Source organism: Falco cherrug, chromosome 20 (assembly GCF_023634085.1).
Source record: "Falco cherrug isolate bFalChe1 chromosome 20, bFalChe1.pri, whole genome shotgun sequence".
Taxonomy (NCBI): Eukaryota; Metazoa; Chordata; class Aves; order Falconiformes; family Falconidae; genus Falco; species Falco cherrug.
In genome coordinates, this window is record NC_073716.1 from 1,413,091 (window position 1) to 1,438,687 (window position 25,597).

Below are 25,597 nucleotides of genomic sequence, written 5' to 3' on the forward strand. Positions count from 1 at the left end.
TTTAATTTTTTCACAGTATATTAAACCCTTCTTTGGGAAGCCCATAGCAAGGACAATGTAATATTTCACAGGACAAGCACAAAATCATGGCTACACCAGAACAAAACTGGTGGGGACACCAAATGATGTCAATCCCATCTCCTGCGCCGCAGAAGGCAGCGCTTTTAACTAACAGTGACATGGTATAAAGAACAGTATTTCAATGTAAAACTGTAATGGTTTCTATAACTCCCAGTCCGATCACACCTTCCCTTTCTCACGCTGAAGATCAACAGAGACATGTGAACGAGGTACTCCCCGAGAGCTGCGGTATGTGAAATCGGTTCAGTTTCCGTGAAACTTTATCTGGTTAAAATACACCAGCACAGTACCAGGCTGTCCGCTGAGATGACCCTCCCTCCAAAACCATTCCTGCAGACATTATCCGTGTAAGAAAAGCAGTATTTAAAATGGCTTTAAAAGGCTTTAATGGCATGCACTGTGAACTTTTAATTTATTTTTTTTCTTTCATGTTGAGAGATTCTTTTCTTCAGATTCAACTGGCTTGCTTGTTTCAGAAATGTTACAGCCAGAGAAACAGCAAATTCTTCACACACTCTGTTTGTAAAGGTGTGATTAAATGTTGCCACTTTCTCTTTACATATAATGGGAACTGTTATCTGGCATAACTATCTGTATGAGACCATTTCCATCCATCTGCAGCTGCAGTTTGTCATCACATTAGTACATGAATCCTACCCAAATCCTAGAACACACATTTTTAATATTGAATATCATCTTTAAAGAGTAATACAAGACATCTGATGTTTCAGACATGCATAAGATAAGCTTGGAAATGGCCCAGCTTCGCACACACTAAGACACAGAAGTTTCATTAGCAGCATAGCACAGTACATTAGATTACTTGGAACAGTACAAGGATGGAGACAACAGAACTTTTATAAAGGAGGTGCATATTACTGCTCTGGCTAAAGACAAAGAAGTTATTATTTCATACAACAGCCCTGACCATAGCACCAAAAAAACGGTAGAAAAAGACAGCCTGTGATTTCTGCTCATGTCAAACTGGCGTAGACTGGGTTCACAAGCTACTGCTACAAGCTGCACCTAAAAGTATACTTCCCTTACAGTTTTGAATAATGTATCAATAGGCAGAGAAGTAATAGATTCACTGTCAGTACTACATCATTTGCAGTAGAGAATTAGATCCATAACTTGAAATCCTTCAAGAAAATGATTGCTCCTACAAAATTACTATTATATGACTCTATTGCATCAACCAATAAATAAGAACTGTCAGCAAGTTCAGAAAAAAATTCTTCACAGGTTATTTCTGCTAAAAACTCCACATGCTTTAAGCACTCATACTTGGCAGTAAAGTTGAACACAGCTTAATTTATGTAAGCAAAATTAAAATAACTACACCACTGAAGTAATTAAAGCAGAGGAAGATAAGGAATGAATTTCAATACTATTAGCAATACCCCTTCCTTCCAATTCTTAATTATATTTGTTTGTATAAAAATATTTGTGTCAGGGTACATTTTATTAGTTTGTTCTAAAACACCTGTAGAAAACTCAGGCAGCAATTAGACAGATGAATGTCTAATACTGAAGAATAATTTACCACATTCCACACTGCTGTCTAAGAAATGCTATTTAGTCCTCTCTAAACGTGCCCTTGGTACGTTTTTCCACGTCTACAGTAAAATATACATTATGTTTATAAATGCATACACATATATATGCATACAACATTTTAGACAAAGTACATCAATTTTGCTAGAAAAAGGGAAATAATGTAAAATCCTGTATTAAAGTTTGCAATCGATCTAGTCACCGAGTCCTCAAGATCTTAACAGAGACATACATAAACAATATGGTAAATTCACAACTTGAAAAAAAATACAGTCATGAAGATTTCCAGCTTCTAAATACTAAGCTAATAATTACATATGTGAAAACCCACTAAAAATCCACTGAAAAGATGCTGCTTAGAGCAAAATGTGACCTACAGAATCTTTACTATCAGGATGTGTAGAAAAAATAATGCCATTTCTCATTCCAGCTCAATCTCAAGTTTGTCTACATCGCAGATAAAAGAAATGCAGTAGTACTATCAGCCGACACTAAACTGAAATAAATACACAAATATATTCCCTACAACTCTTTGAAATACTCCATCCTAGCAGCATCCTAACACACCTACTCCCCTTACCCACTGCCCTACATACATAATGCTGATATAAATACTTACTGAAATATTAATATTTAATTTTGAATACCGAAACAATTATTTGTAAAATTTTTCATCCACCCTCTTATAAAAGGGTAGCATATATGCATTGAAGCAGAAAAAGCAGCTGCACACTCGTCCATCTTTGGACAAGCAGTCACGCCAGCTCCACTGCCGGCTCTGTTTAGGGGATGTTGGCTGGCGCTTGCGGTAGTTCAGGTACCAATGTGTCAAATCCTGTTTGACTTTCAAACCACTCAACCAAGTCAGTCTCGACCCTCCGATCAGCTTTTGCTATCTCTAACCTCTTCATTAGGAGACTGGTAGCCTTCTTCATACAAGCTATTCAAAATACATTATTACTAAGTTCATCACTTTCCAGTTACTCTTCCCACCAGCCTATCTGCATGCTTATTTACATGCAATTATCTATTCAGGAAGCACATTTACAAAGTCAGAAACATCTTGCTGCTGTTCCGTTTCTCCATTTCATCTTCACTAATTTAGCTGTCCTCCAATAATTTATTTTCACATCTTCCTTCATCCTCAGAATTCACAAGACAGTTTTGAGAAACAAAGGTGGGTATTTACAGACCTACACCTCCATCACTTGCTCACAGCAAGGGAAAAGCAAATAACTCTTTGTTAACATAAAAAACCCACCATGCTCCTATATCGTGGCAACATGCTGGCCACTCGGAACACATGCAGATCCAGGTCCATCATGACATGCACTGTAGCTCGTGAGGCCAAGGGACACTGGAAAAAGATGGAGATTGCCATCCTTAAGAAAGATTACTGAAGATGATGAGGGGGCTGGAGCATCTTCCTTAGAGGAAGGGCTGAGAGAGCTGGGGCTGTTCAGCCTGGAGCAGGCGGAGGGGGGATCTTACGATGCCTACAGATATCTGGAGGGTGGGTGTCAGGAGGACGGGGCCAGGCTCTTCTCAGCGGTGCCCGGCGCCAGGACAAGGGGCCACGGGCACCAGCTGCAGCGCGGGAAGTTCCACCTGAACATGAGGGAGACCTTGTCTGCCCTGAGGGTGAGGGGGCGCTGGGACAGGCTGCCCAGAGCGGCTGCGGGGTCCCCGTCTCTGGGGACACCCAGACCCGCCGGGCGGCTCCGTGCAGCCTGCTGGGGGAGAGCCTGCTCTAGCAGGGGCTGGGCCGGGCGACCCCCGGAGCTCCCCTCCCAGCCCCACCAGTCTGCGATGCTGGGATTCCCTTTCAGCATACAGAAAGACAGAGCAGAAGTCAGAGCTCCCAGAAAACAGATCCCATTGGAATGGGGATGCCAACAGACATCTTCTGGGGGAGACCATAGCTGTCGCAGCTAAAGGACAATCAGCACAGATGTCCTCAGCCCAGAGTTATTCTGCAACACTATACTGGGAATACTAAATGTACCGCTGGAGGCCTCCCAGTCCCCTACACCAGCAAAGCCTGGGGCTCCTCTGGAAAAGGGACTTCCCACGCACTTACTATTTATCTCAAGACCAGGTAAAAACGCTTTGTCATGGCTGTTTTTGCCTGTTTTTTTTCATGATTTAAGCATTCACAGCAAGCTTTCCACATCAATGGAATAGAGAAGTGGGAAGGAGTGTTTGCGTGTGTGATCCCTTAAATCCTCCCCATCACTGAGAAGTATAAAAATCACCTAAGCATGGAAAGGTGGGGGCTTCATTTCACACAAAAGGCTTCATTTCAGAAGATTTCACCACATGTGCACAGAAGAGAAATCAATGGTGTTTGTGAACCAGATCCTACCCAAGCCTTTGCTGAAAACCAGCACACAGCTCATGCTACACTCAAGGGATGAGCGATCAATTTCTGGCCCTGCTACTCAAACCCAACAATGCTGCAGAGATAAAACAACAGCAGGATGAGAAGGGGGAGGGAGGAGGAAGAGGAAGAGCACAAATAAAGGAAGGAAAACCAACCTGATGTTCCTATAATGAGTAATATGCAAAAGCTCGCCATCTGATATCTATACCAGAGGTAAACACCACCCCAGTAGAAAAACAAACACAACACATTTAAAAAAATACCAGGTTCCCTCCCTAGCTTTCTTGCAGTATTTCCAGAGAATTTCACATTTTTGCTTACAGTATGTCTAAATGTTACTTAGAAAAATCCTGCTAGCAAGCTACAGACAGATAAAACCTGTTTCCTAAAGGAAAACGCTGAATTCAGAGGTATACAAATAACACAACATGAAACCTGGGGACTACTTTTCTTTTTTCTAAAAAACAACCAACTGTAAATATCGAATCCTTCAATAAATTTAGGCACATCAAACATGTAAAGAGTCAATATTTTAAGTGGTTTCTTATTTGGAAGAAGATCATAAAAATCAAATTTTACAAAGTATTTAAAAAAAAAATCAGATCAACTCCCACTAACAACAAGCATTTCAGATGCAACAGCTCCGACAGCACGAATAAACACAAAGGGATGTAAACTCAGTCTTGTACAAGAGAGAGCACCAATACACGGTGCTTTTGACTTGGCTCTTTGTATTTGCATTTTAATGATGTGTTACAGAGCATCTTAAAAAAAAAATCCTCCTACATAACAATTACGTATTTCCTTTGAATTATGCGAAATAATTCCAGACTGAGACTGAATTTTCCTTCCTACACAGGCACTCCAGAAAACTTGAAAATGAAGTTATTTGCCTTAACATATACAAACACATACTACATCAAACTAAAAGCTATTTCTCCCCAAACGCAATGAAGATATGTCCAAGATTATTTTACACAGAACATTATATATGTTACTATGGGCTTATTTTTAAAAGCCTTCCAAGCTTGGTCTAGCCACATCTGTTATTTTGCACAGAGCCAGCAAAGGCTCCAGAATTTATTCTCCCCATTGTTGTTTATGAAATATAGGATATACTTTTGGATTACTTTAATCAATGCTTAATACTGGTAAGTTATAGCTTTACCACGTATAAGCTTTTGTGTACATCAAAGCACCCATATAAACTGTTGTAAACCAGTTACATTAGGAAGAAGAAATGGACACAAGTGAAAAAATTTCAGCTCAGTTTTCTACTTTACACTGGTGTCACAACATAACGAAGAACTTCAGAAAACCAAAACCATTCGAAAGTTTAGGCCAGGTTTGGGAAATCCCACAAACAAAACCAGCCTTGACAGTCAGGAAGCAAATACTTTGTTGCAGCCATAGTTTCAAGGAGATTTGGGGTTTTTTTTCTTAGTACTCAGCCGTCACTACATACAACCTCCATGAAACCAAAATGATTGTTTCCTCCGAGAGATGCCTGGGAGAAAAAAAGTGAGAATCTTTATTAAAAAAAACAGCACTTTATGTATGGTACCTACAAAGTTCTAAAATAGGGCTAAATATATTACTCGATCCAAACAAATTGCAAAAATCAGATGTTCTTTCTACTGATAATAAATGGTGACAACGCACATCTACTGCCAAAAGTAAATGTATAGTTCCTCACAGCACCCTGACCCGCTCTAACAGCCGTTATTTCTGCTCCTACACCGCAGCCAGACGGAGGCTCAACATGGAGACTGTTCTCCACCAAATCGACCCCCATGCACTGCTCAATCTTATTTTTAATCACATCCTGCAGTTCACACCAGAACCAGCCACGCGGCATCATTTCTTACACATAACATTAATATTTATACATTTATTCAAATTTTCTTGCAAAACTTATCTAGAAATCAGTCAGCCAACAACTTGTCACGCTTTATGCTTGCTTCCTGGCCCCCCCCCCCCCCCCCAACTATCCACAAAGAGCCTGAAATCAGAATATGGAATAGCGGGATGGCTGCCAGCAGACTTCCTGCACTCGGGGCTTGCAGCATATGGATAAGCTCTTAATACAATACAGAAAGACGACTTCTTGAATGTAAGCAGTCAGGACTAGCTTCACACAGAAGTTCAGCATGAGTGTCTAGACTACAAGCAAACTGCCACCAGATATAAATCTGGGGATTTACAGTGCAGACGCTTGACAAGTATAGATTTAAGCTGCCCAAATTCCAAACCTGCAGATTTCAGTAAGAACTCGCATGCATCAGATGCAAGAACACAGGTGGTGGCGTGCGCCATTTGAGAAGGATAAATCCCCCACAAATGCCAGAGTCAGCTTGAGTACATCCATAGCTAAATGGGTAATAATTAATACAAGATTTACTCTGCATATAGTATTACTTTTTAACTGAAGAAAACCAGCCCAAACCGTACTCGTGTAAAACAGTACTGTAAAGACAGACTCATCCCTTGGAAGATTTTTACAGTTGCTCAGTTTCCCGATAACGATGAATAGCTAAATGTCATGTGTTCTAATCTTCCTTTAAAGATGGTTTTACCCAAACTTGGAGAGATTTTTCATTCACCTCCTTTTATGAAGAACGCCAATTTGCATCTATGATTTTCAGTGTTTACGCTAGTGAAAAACTTCAACTACACAAAAAAGCGCAGCACATGCAAAGCAGTAAACTCAGGGCACTACTATGGGCTGCTTTTCTGACTGCAAAACCGTTTGCCTGCAAGGACAAACGCAATGCAAGAGTTTAAAGTTGATCACAATAGCTTGCTTTAATGCAAAATTTTAATTGTAACCAAGACTCATAAGAGAATACACAGTATACAGTTACATCAGGTACATAAAAATCATATAATGGATTTGGTTTACCTGAATGCTGAAATTTCTCACAAAAAATATCTCATTGAGGCAACTATTTCAAACACAGCACCTTCGTATCTGTCTGACTTAAACTGTATTTCTGAATAGGAATATCTTGGTAAATAGATTTAACGACAACATTCAGATGCTTACTAAATAATATTCATTAAGCCACTTAAAAAACTTATGCACGTATCCACCAACTTCGATGCTGATCTCTGTTCCCAAAGATCAAAACTACATGGAAAACTCACTCAGTGCAAGGACTGTGAAAGCATTCAGTAGACTTAGACAAAGTCTTTATTGACTACATTTGTTAGGTAGTCTTATGGACATTTACAAGAGACAGAAGCAGCAAAAAAAAAAAAAATCCACAAAGAAATAATAGTTCGATGCAAAGCTTATCTGTTTTACGAGGACCTCTGCAGTGCCAGGGGCATGGGAGGGGGTGGGAAGATACTGGCAAAGTCCCCTAGCTGAGAGACAATGTATGCTGACATCAAAGCAGCTAAATCATCTACCCAAATAACTTGGGAGAGAACAAGGAAAGCCTTCTTTGAAAACCTATCTGGGTCTGCATGAATTTTGTCCACACTGATACATAGTATTTTCAGGGCCTGATCAAGTCCGAAATAAGAACCCAGCACTGCAAAAAAAGCCACAAACTCACATTTCACTCCATTTCCCTTGCTCTGTGTGCATGCAAATGACATTGCATTTTTTTAATTTTCATTTAGGATGTTTTACAGAGCTTTGCTCTGTTCCTGCTTGCCTGTATTTATACTACTGACCATTCATTTTATTCAGAATAAACACTGAGAAATTAATCTGTTCATATCTGAAGCTCCCAACATTTCAAGATCCTTTTGAATCTAATCCTGTCCTCCTATCACTGCAAACCCTTGAAATCTGATGTCATGCACAGGTTTTACTAGTACACCCTCAGTTCCATCATCCAGGTTACTAAGCAACTCGCTAACCAGTTTTGCATCCACTTTACAGCAGTTCTGATTATGCTACATCTAATTTTTCAGACAAAAATATCATAGGCCACCATATCAGAAGTGTTACTAAAATCAATACAGGGAATTTTTCACGTAATTACAAAGTTTTTCTCATCATCTTACAGCAGGTAGCAGCAATCTGTTCATGACTAGTTAGAGCCAAAGGATAAAGAACCGAGATCTTTCAGTTCCCATTCAGCCAAGTCGAAATCAAATTAATAGACCACTCTTATTCACTCGTATTAACCAAGTTAAGGCTTACATAATACCAAAAAAAGCCAACTTTTTTAGTGCCTAGAAGATGGTCTAGCAGGCATCACAGCCCATATTCCCCTGACCTACTCCCCTCGCACTTTCTTTCACATGCCAGCAACTAAAACCTCAGCATAGACCCCCATGACTGAAAATACTTCTCAAGTTCACAAAAATAAATAGTTGCATCTCCTTCTCTTTGGAAACGTACACTAATTTAGAACTACACCATTTGGCCTGTGATCACAACTTGTAACTGGCAAGAACTCCCACTGTTATTACTTTTTGGGATAACTACTACCCACATAGTGCCAGATGGTATATTCCACCTCTGCTGAGGAGGTGTAGGAGCACTGCCTGCTGTCAGCATTGCATTTCTTTATTTTTTTTTTTAAATCAAGACATGGATAATATTACCAGCCTGAAGAGAAAGCAGGCGGGCATATGTAGCTCCATTACAGATTAAGCCTTCAAAGAGCAATATTCCTTTCTTTAATTGTGCCCGTTACACTAAATCCTCGCTCCTGAAGACAAAAAAAACAAGGAATGCCTTGACACACGCCCAAGTATTAACCAAAGGTTGGTGCCAATGGAAAGCTGCTCACAAATTTTTCAAGTAAACCCTAACGTTCTGTGAAGCTGAGTATCTCATACTAACAACAGTGTGAAACAGCAGAAAATTGAGTTGGGGTCCTCTAATCAAATCTTACACTGAAAATTAAATAGGAAATAATTATTTGAATAAGAAGGAAAAATCTTCATTAAGATAGCAAGTGGGAGATTTCTCCCTTCATAAAATATATATTATTAAACTAAGATCATTCAGAAATGCAAAAGTTGCTAGAAGAGATAATAAGCATTAGATCCCCCAGTTAAGCAACTACAGAAAGTAACAGCTTACGCAACATATAGCTATATGCACAGAATAACTGCCTGAACCCATATCATTTTGCAAATATCCTTAAAAATAAAGTCACATGAGGAACAATGTGGCCTGCAAGCTCAGGGCAAGCCAGCAAAATCCACAAGCGCAAACACTTATTGGGATCATTTAAATCACTATATCCACTTACATTTGCACCCCTCCACAGGCTCGGTTTAGCCACTCTCATACAAGTGGGACACACATACTTCCTTCTGGCTCTCTTCTCCAAGCATCGCATATTCCCCAAAATCTATCCTCGTGATATTTTACTTTGGTTTTCCCTGTCTCAGAACCCTTCCATATTCTATTCCTCAAAACCTCTGAAGGATAGGACGTTGTTTATCTGTTTGCCCACTAATCCCCACTTTGCTGAAGACTTTCTTCTGCAGCACTCCCAAGGAACAGCCTGCCTAAGCCTATCCCAATTATCTTCTCAGCGGCTGACCCCTTATGTTCATGGATGGCCACTAAGGGCTGACACGAGAGCCAAAGCGGGCAACGGAAAACCTGCAGGCTATTAAGGGAGCCTACAGCAAGAGGAGTGGAGACAGGGGGCTCAGACCTGAAAGGCCATAACTATTTGGACCAACTTCTTTCAGGTTACAAGCACCATGCTGCCATCCCCTTACTGACTTCCTAAATCCTGGTGACCTACAGGACACACAGGCTTTCCGATCGACATCTCTCAGCACTAAAAACACGTACCTCATTTCTGCAAAAGCGCTGTGGACATTTATCTTCTAGTTACTAGGCCTCTTCAAGTCATTATCTGGAACATTAGGAGCACCCTACCTCAAAAAGCGTTTCTCAACACCAAATAATCCCAAAGGACAGAATGGGAGATAACACAAAGGGGAAAATATCTGTTATTGAAGAGATAGATAAAAGGACTGACAACAGGAAACGTGCACACTTCATTGTTCACTGCACTCTGGTTGCATATTGTTCCTTTCCTTTCCAATAACATGTCTTCATTAAAAATACCAACTTTACAGGATCACAGCCCAAGAGAAGATGGCAGAAGCTCATTTTTACTGATAGAAAAAGGCATCATCAGAATCTGCTGTGCCAGGCTGGTGGGCCAAAACAGGACTGTTAATTCCACCTGCTCAGCACCACCAGTAAACAATGTCGGGGCAGGAACACCTGGAGGAAGGCAGAGAAATGGGATTTTTACTTTATACCCAGGCACCTGGTTCAGCACAGCTGGGAGACTGGCAGCTTTCAGCCGGTGGGTGAAGACAGCAGGAACCAGGAATCAACAGCTGGGTGGTGGCACAGGCAGGTAAAACTTCTTCAAAGGGCAAAAAGATAAGCTTTTTGTGTGTGTGCGTTTCCCTAAAACAATAAAGCAAATAAACCAGTTTCCATTTAACAACTGCAGAAAGAACCTAAATCCTCCGACATTTATACCTCTCAAACCACAACCAGGAAGCCACACAATTCACATTTGTTCCTCTTTACAGCCTTCTCCCAGGTTTCCTTGTATTTTCCTCTTGACTTCATTCGAAAGAACAGCATTACACAAACTCCAGACAGAAGCAGCCCACTGAAAATGCCAGGAGCCCATAAATACGGCTTACCAATATTTAAGCCAACCATTAAAACACTGACCACAGGATCCAGCTCAATCTGCTTAATACTCTGCAATTAAAGGATGGAAAATTCACCTGCAAGCAACTTCAGATTACCATCAAGGTGACAGGCAGCGAACAGAAGAGACCATAACCATTTCCAGGTGAAGGATATTAAGACACTTTCAAGAGTATCAGTTAATGCTTTTCAGCAACTGGAATCAATGCACAACTGCTTTCTGGAACCCCAAACACTATAAATATTCATACTCCCATTCTGAAGAGATATTTTACATTGCCTTTAATTTTGATACTTTTCATATGCACTAATGGCTTCTCTTTTTCATATGTGTTCATCAAGTTTCTCATTCAAACTAAGCAGGAAACCCACATTTTTAAGACAGCCAGCTGAAAAGAACACATCAAAAAAGGAGGGAACAATTCATACACATATACAATCCTCGCTCATTAGGGAATCTAAAAAAAAAACAATATAAATTGCAGCAGTGATGTCTCCTACAGACTGCTTTACAAGAGCATTTTACTTAATTCAAATACAGAAAAATAGCAGCAATCTGCCAAAATATTATTCTACCTGCCCTGGAAATTGTATAGGCATGAAGGAAAAAATAAACACCCAAAATAACTGAAAGTTAAGTAAATAGGAAGATCGCCTATCACAAAATGCAAATTAACGATCTCTCTTCTCACCCTCACTAATTAATAACAAATTCCCAGTGTGACTTCTATTGCAAATAAGAATTCACCTATCCAAAATACTTCCTTCATTAATGAGATCATTACAAATCTCAAATTTGAGATCACTACAATTCAACCATAATTGGCAATTAAAGCTGATGTAAGTAAAAATTAGACAATAGAATATACACCATTAAAGTGAGGAACTCTGAGAAGAGACACACATTTACCCTATTCACTGTTACTTGGGGATTTTACCTCAACTGCTCCCTCAAGCCATTCCATACTTAAATCTTAAAAATATCCCCTACAGATCAGGGTTAAAGATGCAGTTCAACTACTCAGCTGAATTTCATTAGTGATGTATTTATACAAGCTCCAGGTTTTAAGTACTACACAACAGAAATCTGCAAAGCATCATTGCTCTCTGAAAACCAAGTCACCTATCTTAATGGCAAAAAAAAAAAACAGAAGAAATTGAAAACTGGATGTAAAGACAAATAACTCATCGTGGTGACCAAATCTCTGCTGTCTTACTTGCAACCTACTCCAAAAGAAAGGATCACAAACTTACAGATTAAACTTGAGGGTAGAGAAGCAAGAAAGCTTGTCTCCACCCTTCCAAGCTTTGGAAAGGCTGGGATAATGGAAGATACACATTTGCTGTTTGCATACACTTACAGCTCAGCTCAAGACAAACACCGCTTTCAGCCTTCTCTGCTTTGCTCAGCATAAGAAGGTCAGAAACGCTAATCAGATGACTTTTCAATAACTCATGTGAAATGGGACAACATGAATGGAACTGTGTGTGGTGCAAGAAACGATAATCCACACACATCAGGATCTCCGCTTTGGACAGGTACCACTTTATTCTTTCTCAGTAAGTACAAGCAAACGACTAACGAGCAACAAGTTGCTCCAAGACCTTAAAATTATGAGCATGAAAGGTCTCTACCAAGTAATCACTCCTCAGCAAAACAGCAAAATTAACAGCAACTCCAGCCTTTGTACCACAGAGCTATCAGTCTGCTCTGGAAGATACTCCTTCAGTCACCAATATGGTCTTTTCATAAAGGACAAATAAATAACAAATACTGGTAATAGCTGAAATGTCAACATGCATGATTCATCACTCTCTTCATTAGTTATGCCAGTTCAAAAGAGAACACCACTCTAACAGATTACTTCCCTACCCATTAGCTCATACAACATCATTCCTCATCAGCGCAAGGGCCCCAGCTCGGGAAGGCAGCGGCATGTGGAGACTTGCCTGCATAGGAATAGTAACATGAACTCACCAGGATTCTTCATGTTCCTGAAGCATCTGCGTGTGCCTTTGCCAAATTGGCTCTTAAGGATTACTACCTAAGGTTACTTCCTCGGTAAAACTAAATAATTATCATTTTGAAGCAACAGGATTGGTGGGAGGGAAAGGGGGGGGGGGGGAAGCCACTCAATTTCTAAATTAAAAAAAAAGCGGTATTTTTAGCAAATAAGCCTTCCGCTCCGCAAGAAAAATTAATAAAATGACTGAGGAAGCAAAACTTACGACCAAGGTTTGCTTTACACAGAATACACACAAAGCCAACTATTACAAGTATTTTATAAACACCATGAATAAGTAATGACTCCTTTGAAATCAAACAATCGCATAACGTGGCACAAAACCAGACCTGATTCAATTAGGCATACTATACTTTTTATGCTATATCATTACTAATTAAGTTATAATTAGTTAATACTTCTAAAGAGTATCTTTCAAGATGGAGTTTCTCACACCACAGTATAAATGCATTTATTTGACACATTTTTTGAAAGAAAGGTAATAAACATTGCCCAGGAAGAAAACCGGACTATTCAGGGAACTCTACACATTATTCAAAGCTTTCTCTTCCTGAAGATCTGGAATGAAGCCCCATTACCACAGCACCCAAAACATTGGGCATTTTTATTCAAAATCCAGTAAATAACTTCTGCTCTCCCATCAGAACGCTACAGCCAAATCCATGCTAGGACAACAAGCTAAATTCCTCTCCACTTTGTCCATCATCCTCATCATGAAACTGGATCCTCTCATCACAGGCTGCTTAATAAAACCTCAGGGGCAGCTTCACAAGGGAGTGTTTCAAGACCGGGCTCTAAACTCCCAGTTTCTCCCTTCGGAATGTAAGTACACAAAACAAGCCACTACCTTCTCTAATTAATGTAGAGCTTGTATTTAATTACTTTTCAAATGAACATAAAACAAACAACTGCATTTGAGCCCCATAAAATAATGAGACTGGAATAATTCTATGTAACATAACCAGAATTTGTTTTTTAAAGCTCATAAAATCCAGTTGGCAAATAAACCAGAGATGAATGATCTAGATCACTCCACCACCACAAATATTGGCGCATTCAGTGAGCTTTAAACTCTAATTTATCTCCAGTGAATCCAACAGGCACATGCTCTACCTTGAAGTTAAAAAGAACACATTATCCCAAGATGAAGATTTCAAATTGTAAGTCAGAAACAACCAGCAGGTTCAGTTCTGCTCCCACGGACCTTACCAGCAGTGTCACCAGGCCCCATATGACCCATCCTCTACGGATGCTGCAAGATGTTCCTAGAGGTTGGCATGTATTTATTATACTGAAGCAAAGCACAAGACAACCTGAAATTACTGATCAGGCTGACCAAAAGGATTATAATCGATGAGGTAAGTAAGGCTATAAGACTGCGAGTGTTCTTTGTGTTGTACTAAGCACGAACAAAACATGCGACCGCCGAAAGGCACGCACGGTGCCTCGAAAGGTACCATTTTAGGGCCTCACGCAAGTACTCCAGGCTGCTTTTTTAAAAAATTCAACCACTCAAAGAGCTCACAGCTGCCATGAAGGACAGATCCAGCCACTCTGTTTCATCCTCCCCATCACCCTCATGTTCAACAGGTCAAGTTCAGTTTATTGATCCAGCTAGAAATGAACTCTGCAAAAATAGTTTTCATTCACCCAGCAGCTGCTCGAGCATTTAACTGGGTACGAGAGAGGGCTGCAACGCCACACCACCGCAGGTGGGAGAACAAGGACATGAGGTCACTGATTTTGCACCAGTTCTTAAAATCAGCTTAATCTCATCACGAAACTACCCTTACAGCCATTTGCTCGTCTAGATGTCAGAGGAAATCATCTCGCCACACCATTCTTCTCTAAAGAAAATTCACACTCAAAAGTTTAAAGAAAAAGAAACAATGTATATACATGCAGCTTTTATACATCAAAAAAAAATGAAATGAGGAATATTTTTTTTAAAAAAAAATTCTTAAAGCAAAAGATCTTTTAGTATTTTACAACATGGAATTACAGGTGTTATTAGCTTCTCAGTTGATCACAACTTGAACCACCTCTACAAAAGGTAAACTCAAGGAGGAACAAATTTTTTTTTTTTAAATGAGAAAAGCCATGCACGAAGTTGAGAGGGTTGCAAGCTACTTCTTCCTTTTTTAATGTACCAAGGGGTTGTTTTGGAGTTTTCTAGCTGCCTTCTTATTGCTTTCCTTTAGCTACTTAATAAAGAAGTAAGATATACTATTATCAATTTTGACAAGCATCCTGAAATTGAAGAAAATGTAAGGTTCTATACTTAAATGTGTTGCAGGCAAACTAACAAAAGCCTTGCAGATTGGTATTTCCAGAAGAACACTTCTTATATAAATCAAAACCTGCAGAACTCAATGTACAGACTGCATGATACTGTATGTGATGTACATCTGGGCCTTATACAGTTTGGATTTATGGGCATTAATATCAATAAATGAGAATTTACAAGCAGAAAGTTAAGCATGCTTATCTGTAATGGTGCATTAAAAAAATTAATCTTTTAAAAATTCACTGCACGTAACAGGTATGCTCATGGATTTCTCAACATCAACATGTACATCATTTGTATTCTAAAGTTTTCATTGAAAGTAAATCTAGTGTATGTCACCTGAAATGTTAAAAGGTAACTGCTGGGTATCTCAGAAGACATATTTTTGTTCAGAGTATGTGTTTCAATTAAAAAAAACCCACAAGCTCACATAGGATCATGGGAAAACCCAAGGAAAAGACAGAAAGATGAGAACAAGACAGCAATTGCTACAATGCAATCAATATCGATAAGGAGTTTATTTTATAAAATTATATCAGTCATCCAGGTATACTGAATATTTAACCAGTAATTCACATGGTAATTACAAGTCTAAATCTGCATGCAAGTATGCTTCAATATCCTCTAACCACAGCCTAGATCCAAACAGGATACGACTCGACCACTCCTCTACTCTCAAATGAAAATGGTGTTAAGCTTGGAGTACACACAGGGTTTTGCATTTATGATGCACTTAGCAAGAGTTACTACAAAAAAGCAGCACAACTCTAAATAGTTCATTTTTTTTAGAGGACCCAGAGTCCTCGAAGGGTTTAAAACAGTCTTTGCCTAAGCACTACTGCTTTGTTGTTCCCCCCCGCCCCAGTTTTTTTTCGCAGAGCCAAAAAAATGGGATTTTGATTATGGCAAGTTGCGATATATTGTGCTTCCATAATTCTACTGCACATCCATCATATGTTTTCTAGATAAACATACCTCTACACACAGTATCCATGATCTAAGGTGTCTCTCACCACTCCAGTAAGAAAGTCTCATGTGACTGTAGCTAGCAAAATCTCTTCATCACGTTCTCACCAAAAGACAATTTCACTAGCTTCTTTTCTTTTTAATTCACGCATTAGGAATGGATGTTTTCTGTTGCAGGTCTGGTATTTAAGTTTTGAGGATTAACTAAAAAAAGTAGACAACACCCAACCTTTAGCATTTTGAAGAAATCATTCCAAGCTCCAACCTGAGAAATGCTGCAAGCAGGGTTTCATGGCCATGTTGTTCTTCTCTATGACACGTTCACTGTATTTCTTCTTGTTCTTCTCCCAATTCAATGTTAATTTGCCTTCCTTCCATACACTGTAGCTACGCTACACTGCCCAGGAGGACTAATTAACCTTCACAAATTAATTCCTCCAGATATTTCACTGTCCTGATGCTATTTTCACCTGTATAAAAGCCTAAAATCCAGACCGATGCACCATTCCCTGGAAGAGCTTACTGGCTAACGCATGCTCCTCAACTTCCCAACACGAACGGGGATGGGAATCCGCCTCTCCCTTGCAAAGCACACCGCGGAGGGAAGCTGTCTGCCTCATCGGCTCTCATTTCTTTTTTACATCTTAGCCCCCAACAGCCAGCCCACGCCTGTAACAGACAGATACGGTGTGTCATTAGGCTCCACGCTCCCTGCTCGCCCCAGGGGAGGGGGCAGAGGGAGGGCGTTTAACCCCCGGCGGCCCGCGGCGGCTGCCCGCCTCAGGTGGGGGCTACCTGCAGCGCAGCGCGCTAGCCACGGGGCCGCCGCGCCGGGCAACGCCGCCCGCACAGGGACGGAGCCCGGCCCCGCGCCCAGCACTTACCTCCGCCCGCCGCTCGCCCCGCTCTTAACGTTCGGCGGTTTCTAATCGAAAAGACGGGATTTTTGAAACTACCTGCACCCCGCCCCCGCGGCCGCCACGGCTCCCCCCGGCGGGCACGGCCGCCGCCCCCGCCCCGCCCGCCCCGGGCCGCCCCCCGCCCCGCTGTCACGGCCGCGGGGCCGTACCTGCCCCCCGCCCCGCTGCGGCGCTCGCCCCCCCCCCCCCATGTGCGGCACGGCGCGGAGGGAGGGGGCGGCTCGCCGCGGTGTCCCCCCCTCAGCCACCGCTACCCGCCGACATGTCGCCGGGCGTCGCCCCCTCACGCCCCCCCCACCCTCCCCGCCATGTATCGCGGTGGGGGGCGGCGGGGACACGGCCCCCCCGGCTGGCCCTTACCTGGCGCGGCGGGGCTCCCCGGCGGCCCGCGCCCCCCTCACAGAAGCACCGGCCGCGGCTGACGAGCGCGGGGCGCCTCCCTCTCACCGCACCGCCGCCGCCACCGGGCTGAGCGCGCGCCCGAGGGGGAGGGGACGGGGGGGACGGGGACGGCGGCCCGTTTCGCCCCTCCTCGGCGGCTCCGGCTCCCGCTCTGCCCCAGCGCCGGGCGCCGCCGCGGCCCGCCTGGCTGCCCCGCCCGCCGCGGCCTGCCCCGCGGCCCCCCGCGCCTCTCACCGCCGCTCGCGCACGCCGCGCGCCGCCGCCTGCCGCCCGCGCGGCGCGGAGGGGGGCGGGGAGGGCGGCGGGAGGGGCGGGAGCGGCGCGCGCGCCCCCCGGGCCGGGGTAGGGAGGGGAAGCGGCGGGCGGGAGCGCGCGCCCCCGGGCTCGCTCGCTCCCTCCCCCCTCCGCGCCCGGAGGTGAGGCGCCCGGCAGAGGCGGGGCTGCTTGGATATTCATGAGGGGGCGTGGCTATGCAAACCGAGGGCCCCTCTCCGCCCCAGCGCAACCTGCGCCGGGGGAAGGTCTCCTCGGGAAGGGCGGGGCGGCTCGCTCCCCACCCCGCAGGTAGGGCGGTGGGACGTGCCTGCACCGCGCCCAGGCCGCCGCCTGCCTTCGCGGCCCGGCCGGGAGCGAGCGGGCGGGCGCGGGCAGGCGCCGGCGTGGCCAGAGCAGCGCCCGCGCCCGGCGAGCTGCGGGAGAAACTTTAGCGGGAGCCGGGCGGGGCCGCGGCGGGCGCCTCCTGTGAGGGGGAGCGCGGTGGTGGCGGCTGCCGCTTCGCCGAGTGGAGGCGGCGGCAGTGGGCGCGGGCCTGCCCCCTGAGGGGAGGCGATGGCGGCGGGCGCGGTGCCGCTCGCTGAGGGGAGGCGGTGGGCGCGGGCCTACCCCGTGAGGGGAGGCGGCGGCGGAGAGCGTCGAGCTGCTCTGAGGGCAGGCGGGCGGCGGGGTGCGCGGACCTGCCCCGTGAGGGGAGGCGATGGCGGCGGGCGCGGAGCCGCTCGCTGAGGGGAGCTGGTGGGCGCGGACCTGCCCCGTGAGGGGAGGCGGCGGCGGGGAGCGCGGAGCTGCTCTCTGAGGGGAGGCGGTGGCGGCGGGCATGGCGCTGCTCGCTGAGGGGAGGCGATGGCGGCGGGCGCGGACCCTGCCGTGAGGGGAGGCGATGGCGGCGGGCGCGGCGCTGCTCGCTGAGGGGAGGCGGCGGCGGTGGCGCGGGCCCCGCCGTGAGGGAGCCGTTCCGCGCCGCAGGCAAAGCCCGCGGGGCCGGGGGGGTGGCGCCGGGGCCGGGCCGCGCCGCGCCAGGGGCGGTGGGGACCGCGCAGACATCTCCCGCACGGGCAGGCAGGCGCTGCTGGGAAGCACCCCCACAGCCTTCCTTCCACCTTTTGTTTGTCTGTCTGCTTTTTTTTTTTTTTTTTTTTTTTAAGGAGACTTCTGGGAGTCACACCTGGAAACCCAAACGCTTTCCTCATCCTCCCCTACAAGAGATGGGCCGCAGGTGAAGGCCAGGTGCAAACGGAAAACACACGGGAAGAGAAGAGCTGTGTTACCTGTTACAGCTAACATAAATATTTATTGACATTACTAAACAGCTTAAGATACACATTGCAACTTGTAATCCAATCAGCGTATCGGCATTGCTTAATTGTCCACTGGAAATTAAATACAACAGTGACAGAAATTTGGGTTTCCTATCAAACTAAAAAAAATCAGTGTTATTTTTGTACATGGTAAACAATTTTGGGTTTCATCTGGTTATTTCCCTTTAAGAATAAACTAATACGTAGGTCTTAGTCAACAAAATAATCCTTTTAGTCCAGTACAAAACGTTCCCTTTAATTAAATTAATTAAAAGTATCTACACTCCCTTGGGATGGAGGCCTTGTTAAACCTTCTGGGTTGCCTCCATCTAACCCCAGAATAGTTAAGAGCTTTACATCACATCTGCCCACAGTGCCAAATTAATGACCAAATAAATTAAGCAACAGGGTAATCTTCAGTTGTGAGTCAAGAAAATTACTTGTACAAAAAATTAATAGCAACAGAAAGATTCCTGCACCTAGGAAGTGTTAATCAAAATTGGAGGTAGCTCTGTTTTGGTTTTCATGTGTAGTTGTTAGCAAAGCTGATAAACAAGATGCCAAGTTTCTGGAATTAAGCTTGGATCAGAGTAAGTAAATATATATCATTTATATCATCTGTCACTTCAGTTGTTGGGTTTTGCTTTCATTGGAGAATGGCATCACATAAAACAGCACAACAAGCACTTTATAAAGCCCCCCCCCCAAAAAAAAAAAAAAAAAAAAACCAAACAGAAAAACCCACACACAACCCACCAAACGCTGTAGGGAAATCTTCCAGAAATATTTTCATCTGAATCTGTAGCTTCCTGTCTCTTTCATTACTTGCAGCAGAAGTGCTTTTTGTAATTGCTTATCTTCTGTTGCCCTTTAGTCTTTTTAAACCACATGTATTAGATGGAAACACATAGCCACAATAATTCCCATTTTTCCTTCAGCAACTAATTAGCATAGCAAATCACTGACTCTCTGCAATGTTACAGTATTATGGAGGAATAATAGTTCCACCTACAAGAAAATATTCTCAGAACTGATGTCAACTGCTTTATTTATGTACCCATATCATTCCCAAGAAAACAGATTTCAAGACACAGGTTTGTGAAAGAGAGGGAGGATCTGGCACTTCCCATACAGAGCTGAGAAGTCAGAGGAAACAAGGGAACGGTGAAAGACCAGCTTCCAAATGGGAAGAGGGGAGCCACAGTGTCCAAATATGTAGTCACTGGTGTCCAGTCCAGAACTGGTGTTGGCCTGGTGTGGGAGCATGGGAGCGAGGGCGCAGGGTCTGTTCCCCACGCTAGCCCACGTGGCTGTGGCCAAAAGCAGACGCTTCAGCACGGGCAGGTGTGCAGAAAGGCTCCCCCAGTCCTGCAGCAGCCAACACCCTCTGTGGCTGCAGGACCTCCTGAGGCACACACGGCTCCTTGGTACTTACGCTGCGGACGCGGGCTCCGCGTGCCAGTACAAGCTGGGCACTCCCGGTGAGAACCCAAGCAGGCAAGGAGCTTCTCCAAGGCAATACCTGGGTTTGAAGTCCCCGAGGCAGAGGAGGGGGCTGAAAGGACAGCATCCTTGTTCACACCACCGACAGCCTCCCGTGCGTGTTGCAGGGAGCCAGATCCTGCTGGATCGTAGGGAGCTCGCGCTGGAAGTGCCTTCTGGGACGCACAGGCACGCACAGCTCCTGGATCCCGGCTGTTGAAGCTTTGTTAGAAATGAAGCACCAAACCGCCCAGACCTCCGAGACTGGGTTGGTCTGTGCCTATGCAGAAGCACAACTACAGGTATTCCAACAAAATGTCCTCAAAGATTAGCTAAGGCACGAGGGGCGAGTTTCCAGGATCACCATTCCTGACTCTGGTCCAGAAGTCAATCCAGGTTCCATTTTGGTCACATCCACGCCTTGTTACATCCAGCCCCTTAGCGTTACAACCACTCGTTCAAGCACCTCTTTGGTGAACTAGGGAGCCAAAAAATTCACATAAAACCTTAATCAACTCTTGCTGTTTTGTGTGTTTGTACTGCAAGCTGATGTGAAGTTTGCACAACAGCAGAGAAAAAAATTTGGCTGTAATAAACAAGATGTTGCCTCTTAAATAGCCAGAATCCCTACAGGAAGATATAAAAGCCACTCTGTCTTTTAAATCATATATACCATTGGATCATCTCCTAGATGGATTCTATTAAGTGTGACCATATAAAAAATAAATATTGCTCACAATATTTGTTATCTAAGAAATATATGCCTGTGGAGAAAATATTCTAGTATAATCCCGTAAATGTGAGATACTAATTTTCTTCACACTTCAGCAGTCTGAAAGAACACAAGGTCTGCCAGCCCTTCAGTAACTAATGAAAGGCATATCTATTTGTGTAGCCTGGGGAGTTTTGAAATAGATTTGTTTTTCTGCAGAAGGAAAGGGAGATTTTTGTTTTGCTGGCTGTTTAATTTTAATTTTTGCAATTTTTGGCAAGAGCACCTTGAGCTGTGGATAACCAACTCTGGTTTGTCTAAAGCTAAATAAACGTGTGCTTTATGACCCTTCTTCTACCACCTGGCTTGCATTTTAATGTCAGCATTACCCTTCATCTGAGCAATGGCTGAAATTACTTGGGCTTGCTAACAGAGCTTCAGAGAAGGGGAAAAAAAAAAAGAAAAGTAACAGGCTGAGTAAGAATGCCTTTATTTTCCTGTATACACCTGGTTTGGAGTGAGATGACCAGGCAACAGGAAAGAAACTGCATTTTGGGAAGCTCAGAATTAATACTCAGCTTCTAGTTCTTTCAATAACTGAAGTCAACAGAGACAAAACTTCCCCTGCTTGCAGAGCATCGTATCCTCAGACAGATGTGTAACCAAACCCCAAAACGCCCTTCAACGCCGAGAAAAAGAACGTTAAAGGCTATGCTGAAACAAAGAGCCGGTGACATATGCCACAGCATGTCAAACCTACATCAAAGGGTCCTGCCCGCCACAGGAAGCAGCTCACAGCCATTCCCACTTCCCTCCTGCAGCAGATGGAAGTACAGAAAAACCCCCACAGGCTTAGATGGAGTTAAAAGGTGTTTGGCCAAGAGATGGTGAGCTCTGAGCCGGAGGTCTGTCAGCACGGGAGATCACTGACCTCCAGAAGGGCTTAATACTGTGTCACTAGAGACTCTTCGCAGAAGGCCTTGCCCACTGGCCTCAAGAAATTTTAAGCGAGAACAACAATGCAGCAAATGACGTTGTAAAAGGGTGTTATACAAGGCGTCAGAGTGTTGTTTCAGTAGCAGTGAGCAAAGAGTGCCTTTAAGTAGGATGAGCATGTCCCCTGCCTAGCCACAGTGTTCCTTCTACCCTAAAACTTTTCAAACGCTGCCTGACGCTCTCTCGTGGTTTCTTTTTCAAAACAGGTAGATGAGCATCCTTAATCCACCAAACAAATGCCTCAGTTCAGAATACTCTGTTTAACAGAAAACACCCATTATTAAAAGAACATTGTATGTCAAACTATAATTGCAATTTTGAAAGAGAGGATGTATTTATGCAGATCATGATTTAGCAACAATACCAATCGCACCATTTTCCTCTTGAGAGGCGCTACAGGAGCCTTCATGATTGCATGCGATCGAGATAATGTCTTGAACTGAACCAGCGCACCTCTGGCACGCTGGAGTACGCCCACCAGAGGCCAAACAGCACTCAGTTGTACACAAAGAAAAATCTTCATAATTGTACCTTCTGTTTTGTTAATGTTACAGAATTAACGGTCTTTTTGTAGACAGAAGACACCAGAATTTGTATATATGCCAGACCAAACCAGAATACCAGCTTTTGGTATTTCCCCATTCAATTATGCCAGGACCAACTTGGCTCAGTCTTTAGGAGTTCACCAGCTCACCGTTAACAACTGCAGATGGCAATCAGACAAACACTCATCCGTAGGTAGGAAAAAAAAAGGGTAGCAAAAGCTTCGCACCATTTCCACAGCTTTGGCACAGCTATGTACAGTGGCTACTGTAACCATTTTGGATTACGTGTGATGTTTATGGTCCTGAATAAATATAAAGATACACTAACAGCAGCTGAAAACTGCATTTCCAGTTTGTCTGCATCCATTAATTAAAATTCCAGCACATTATCCTTTGTAATTTATGTTCCAGCATTCTGGAAGGATGCTCGGTATGGACTGTACTTTGCTGTGATGGTCCCAAGACACAGGCAGGACAAGACTCACTGCAGACCAACTATTATAGCTGGAAGAATTAGAAAAGCTTTTCTGTTGGACTTTTTTTGGTTCACCGTTTTTTAAACTTTTGTTCCTTGCGCAGAGTTCAAAGTTTGCTGTTAAAGGGGTTGTGCACCCCAGAAACTTGCCTCATTGTTCTAATTACTCCAGTCAGAAGACATTACTTCTACTAATAAATCTTGTCCAAACTGAAGTGCCAGAAAAAGTTGGCTTATCTGTGTTATTTTCTGCCTCTCGTGCCCATCTTCTATCCCTTGAGAGAATGACCAAAATAGCATTTTTAGCCTGAAGACAAGACAACAACCTTCATGTATGTACAAGGTCAAAAGGAGATGCAAGGAACCGTTTGTTCTCCATGACTGCAGTGGACAAGGGCTTAAAATACAGCAAAGGATGATTCTGACTGGAAACAAAGACTAATTTTCTAATTGTAAATATTGGTTAAGCATTGAAATAGACTGTGAGTAAATGTAAAGACTGTGAGGCCACCGTCCATGGACATCTTAGGAACAGTAAGCATCTGTCATAAATAACATACAGTTGGGCCTGGTTTGGGGCACTGGGGTAATGACTTAAAGGATTCCTTGTGAAATTCACAGCAGCCCTATGAAAATGAGGTGCAACTCGGGAATCGGAGCAGTTGGATTTTGCACGCAGGATGAAGTAAGACACAAGGCCTGCCGCAAATTACTGTTTTCTAGATCAACATGTCTTCAGCTTTTCAGGTACATGGAAAATTAACAACTCTAAAAATTTATCCCAAATGATCCTGAACCTTATCATTAAAACATTTAACTCGGGACACTATAAAGTTGATGTAAATGACACATTCTTTTGTGCACACGCTGGTAGGCCACTGAAACAACGCGCAGCAGACACCTGAGGTGTCTGTAAGGAAGATAACGTTGGTCGCCTTCACAATCAGCCTTGGGAAGTCTTAAAAAATTACCGGTTCTAAAGCAGTGATAAGCATTTTACAAGCCAACAAAAAAAGTAAGGCTAGTTAAACTAAAACTGTCAGAAGTTTGATAAGTTGACTTAATATGCTGTATTTTAAAGAGCACCGTTTTAGTCATAGTCATTTTTATGAAAGGAAAAAGCTTTGGTTCACTCAATTTCTTTCTGTCAAATACACTGTAACTCTTAGCGGTGATAGAATAAATGATACTTAGTGAAACTGCTAAAATAGTCCCATGTATTGCATTAACCCCTAGCAGGGCTAAAAGAGCATCAGATTCTTTTCCAGCAGAGCATGTCTCCTGTGCAACTTGTACAATAAATCAGTATAGATTTTTTTTATTGCTTGCCTACACCAAAATCCAAAGAGCTGTATGAGAGCACTGGTCTGAGCAGTTATTTTGTTAACTGAACAGTAACACCGGTGAAGGGGAAACAGCACCGTAACTTTTTCTCAGACATAACAGCACTGAAATGCTTCCTTCTCTGTATTTTGGTTTACGATACTGAGCCCACTGAAATCAGTCAGGGTTCTCCCACAGCCTTCCGTGGGGGAAAGAGCCAACCTTTAGCAGCTGGTTTAGATGGAGCTGATGATCTCAACTAAGATCTAGCAAGCGCTCAGGTCCACAAAGCCTGGAGATCCTCAGCTCCCACTGAAACAAGGTACACTGAACCTGCCACATTTTGCCACAGCAAATCTCACAGCAGGAGATATGGAAATGCCCCTCGCCTCTGAAAATCGCTCCAAGTCAAACCACCATTAAAAAAAACCCAAAAACAAACAAAAAAAAACCCAACAAGAGTGAAGAGGATGTCTCCATCCAGAGTTCAGACACAATAGCTGCCGAATTTTGTGTGAGAATATTTTAAAAGCATTATTCCTATCTCCAGTAGGATCTTCCAACTCCAGTACACTATCCCAAGAGGGCATCATTATCATGAACCACAGCAAAGCTCCAAATCCTTTTTTCATAACATTCCTGAACGGTTTGCTCCACCCTGATTCATTTTAGGAAGCTGATAAGACAGCTGTGAAAATACACCATGTAAAGCACTCTCACATTACAAACCCACTGGCAGAAGCTGCACTTTTTTTTTTTCTCCCAAGGGAATAAAGATTGTTGTTTATTCCACTTTTCAAAAGGCATATGAACCAAAATGTAACCTTCTCTTAATTAACACCACCGGTATTGTTAAGTAGGTGTGTACTGATATAACATTTTGGCTTGCAATAATCAGCAAAGCAGCTGCCTCCAAAACATGTGTGGGCTACACTCAAAAGATTTTCTTATTATGAAAGGGGGCGTGGGTCTTTCCTTTTATGAAAATGCTCATCATTTTCACTGTTCCTCTTCAGTGTCTACTGTAACCATTACTGCATTTCTCATCTGACAGCTTCCTGTCACCAGGTGATAGCTAGAGAGATCTGCGAAGCTTGTGTGCTCACCCCAGCGCAGTACTGACAAAGCTTAACGGCATTTTTTTCAGAATCGTGTATCTTAAAAGCAAGAACGTGACCAAGATGCAGCTCGCTTGGCCTGTTA

General features: G+C 43.6%; 1 protein-coding gene and 1 long non-coding RNA gene across 9 annotated transcripts in view; both read right to left on the reverse strand.

Moving 5' to 3' along the window:
* Positions 1–17,836, reverse strand: part of TANC2 (tetratricopeptide repeat, ankyrin repeat and coiled-coil containing 2) — a 247,598-nt gene extending 229,762 nt beyond the window's left edge. For 7 of the 8 annotated variants that reach the window (XM_055697501.1, XM_055697497.1, XM_055697495.1 and 4 more), the window contains exon 1: positions 17,246–17,836. The gene's annotated coding sequence lies outside the window, so the exon portion shown is untranslated. The remainder of the gene's footprint in view (positions 1–17,245) is intronic. The other variant, XM_055697494.1, reaches the window with a different exon arrangement.
* A 998-nt stretch (positions 17,837–18,834) lies between these two features.
* LOC129734363 (uncharacterized) overlaps positions 18,835–25,597 on the reverse strand; it is a 40,097-nt gene continuing 33,334 nt past the window's right edge. Inside the window, exon 5 of the long non-coding RNA XR_008729988.1 lies at positions 18,835–20,821. This is a non-coding gene — a long non-coding RNA (uncharacterized LOC129734363). The remainder of the gene's footprint in view (positions 20,822–25,597) is intronic.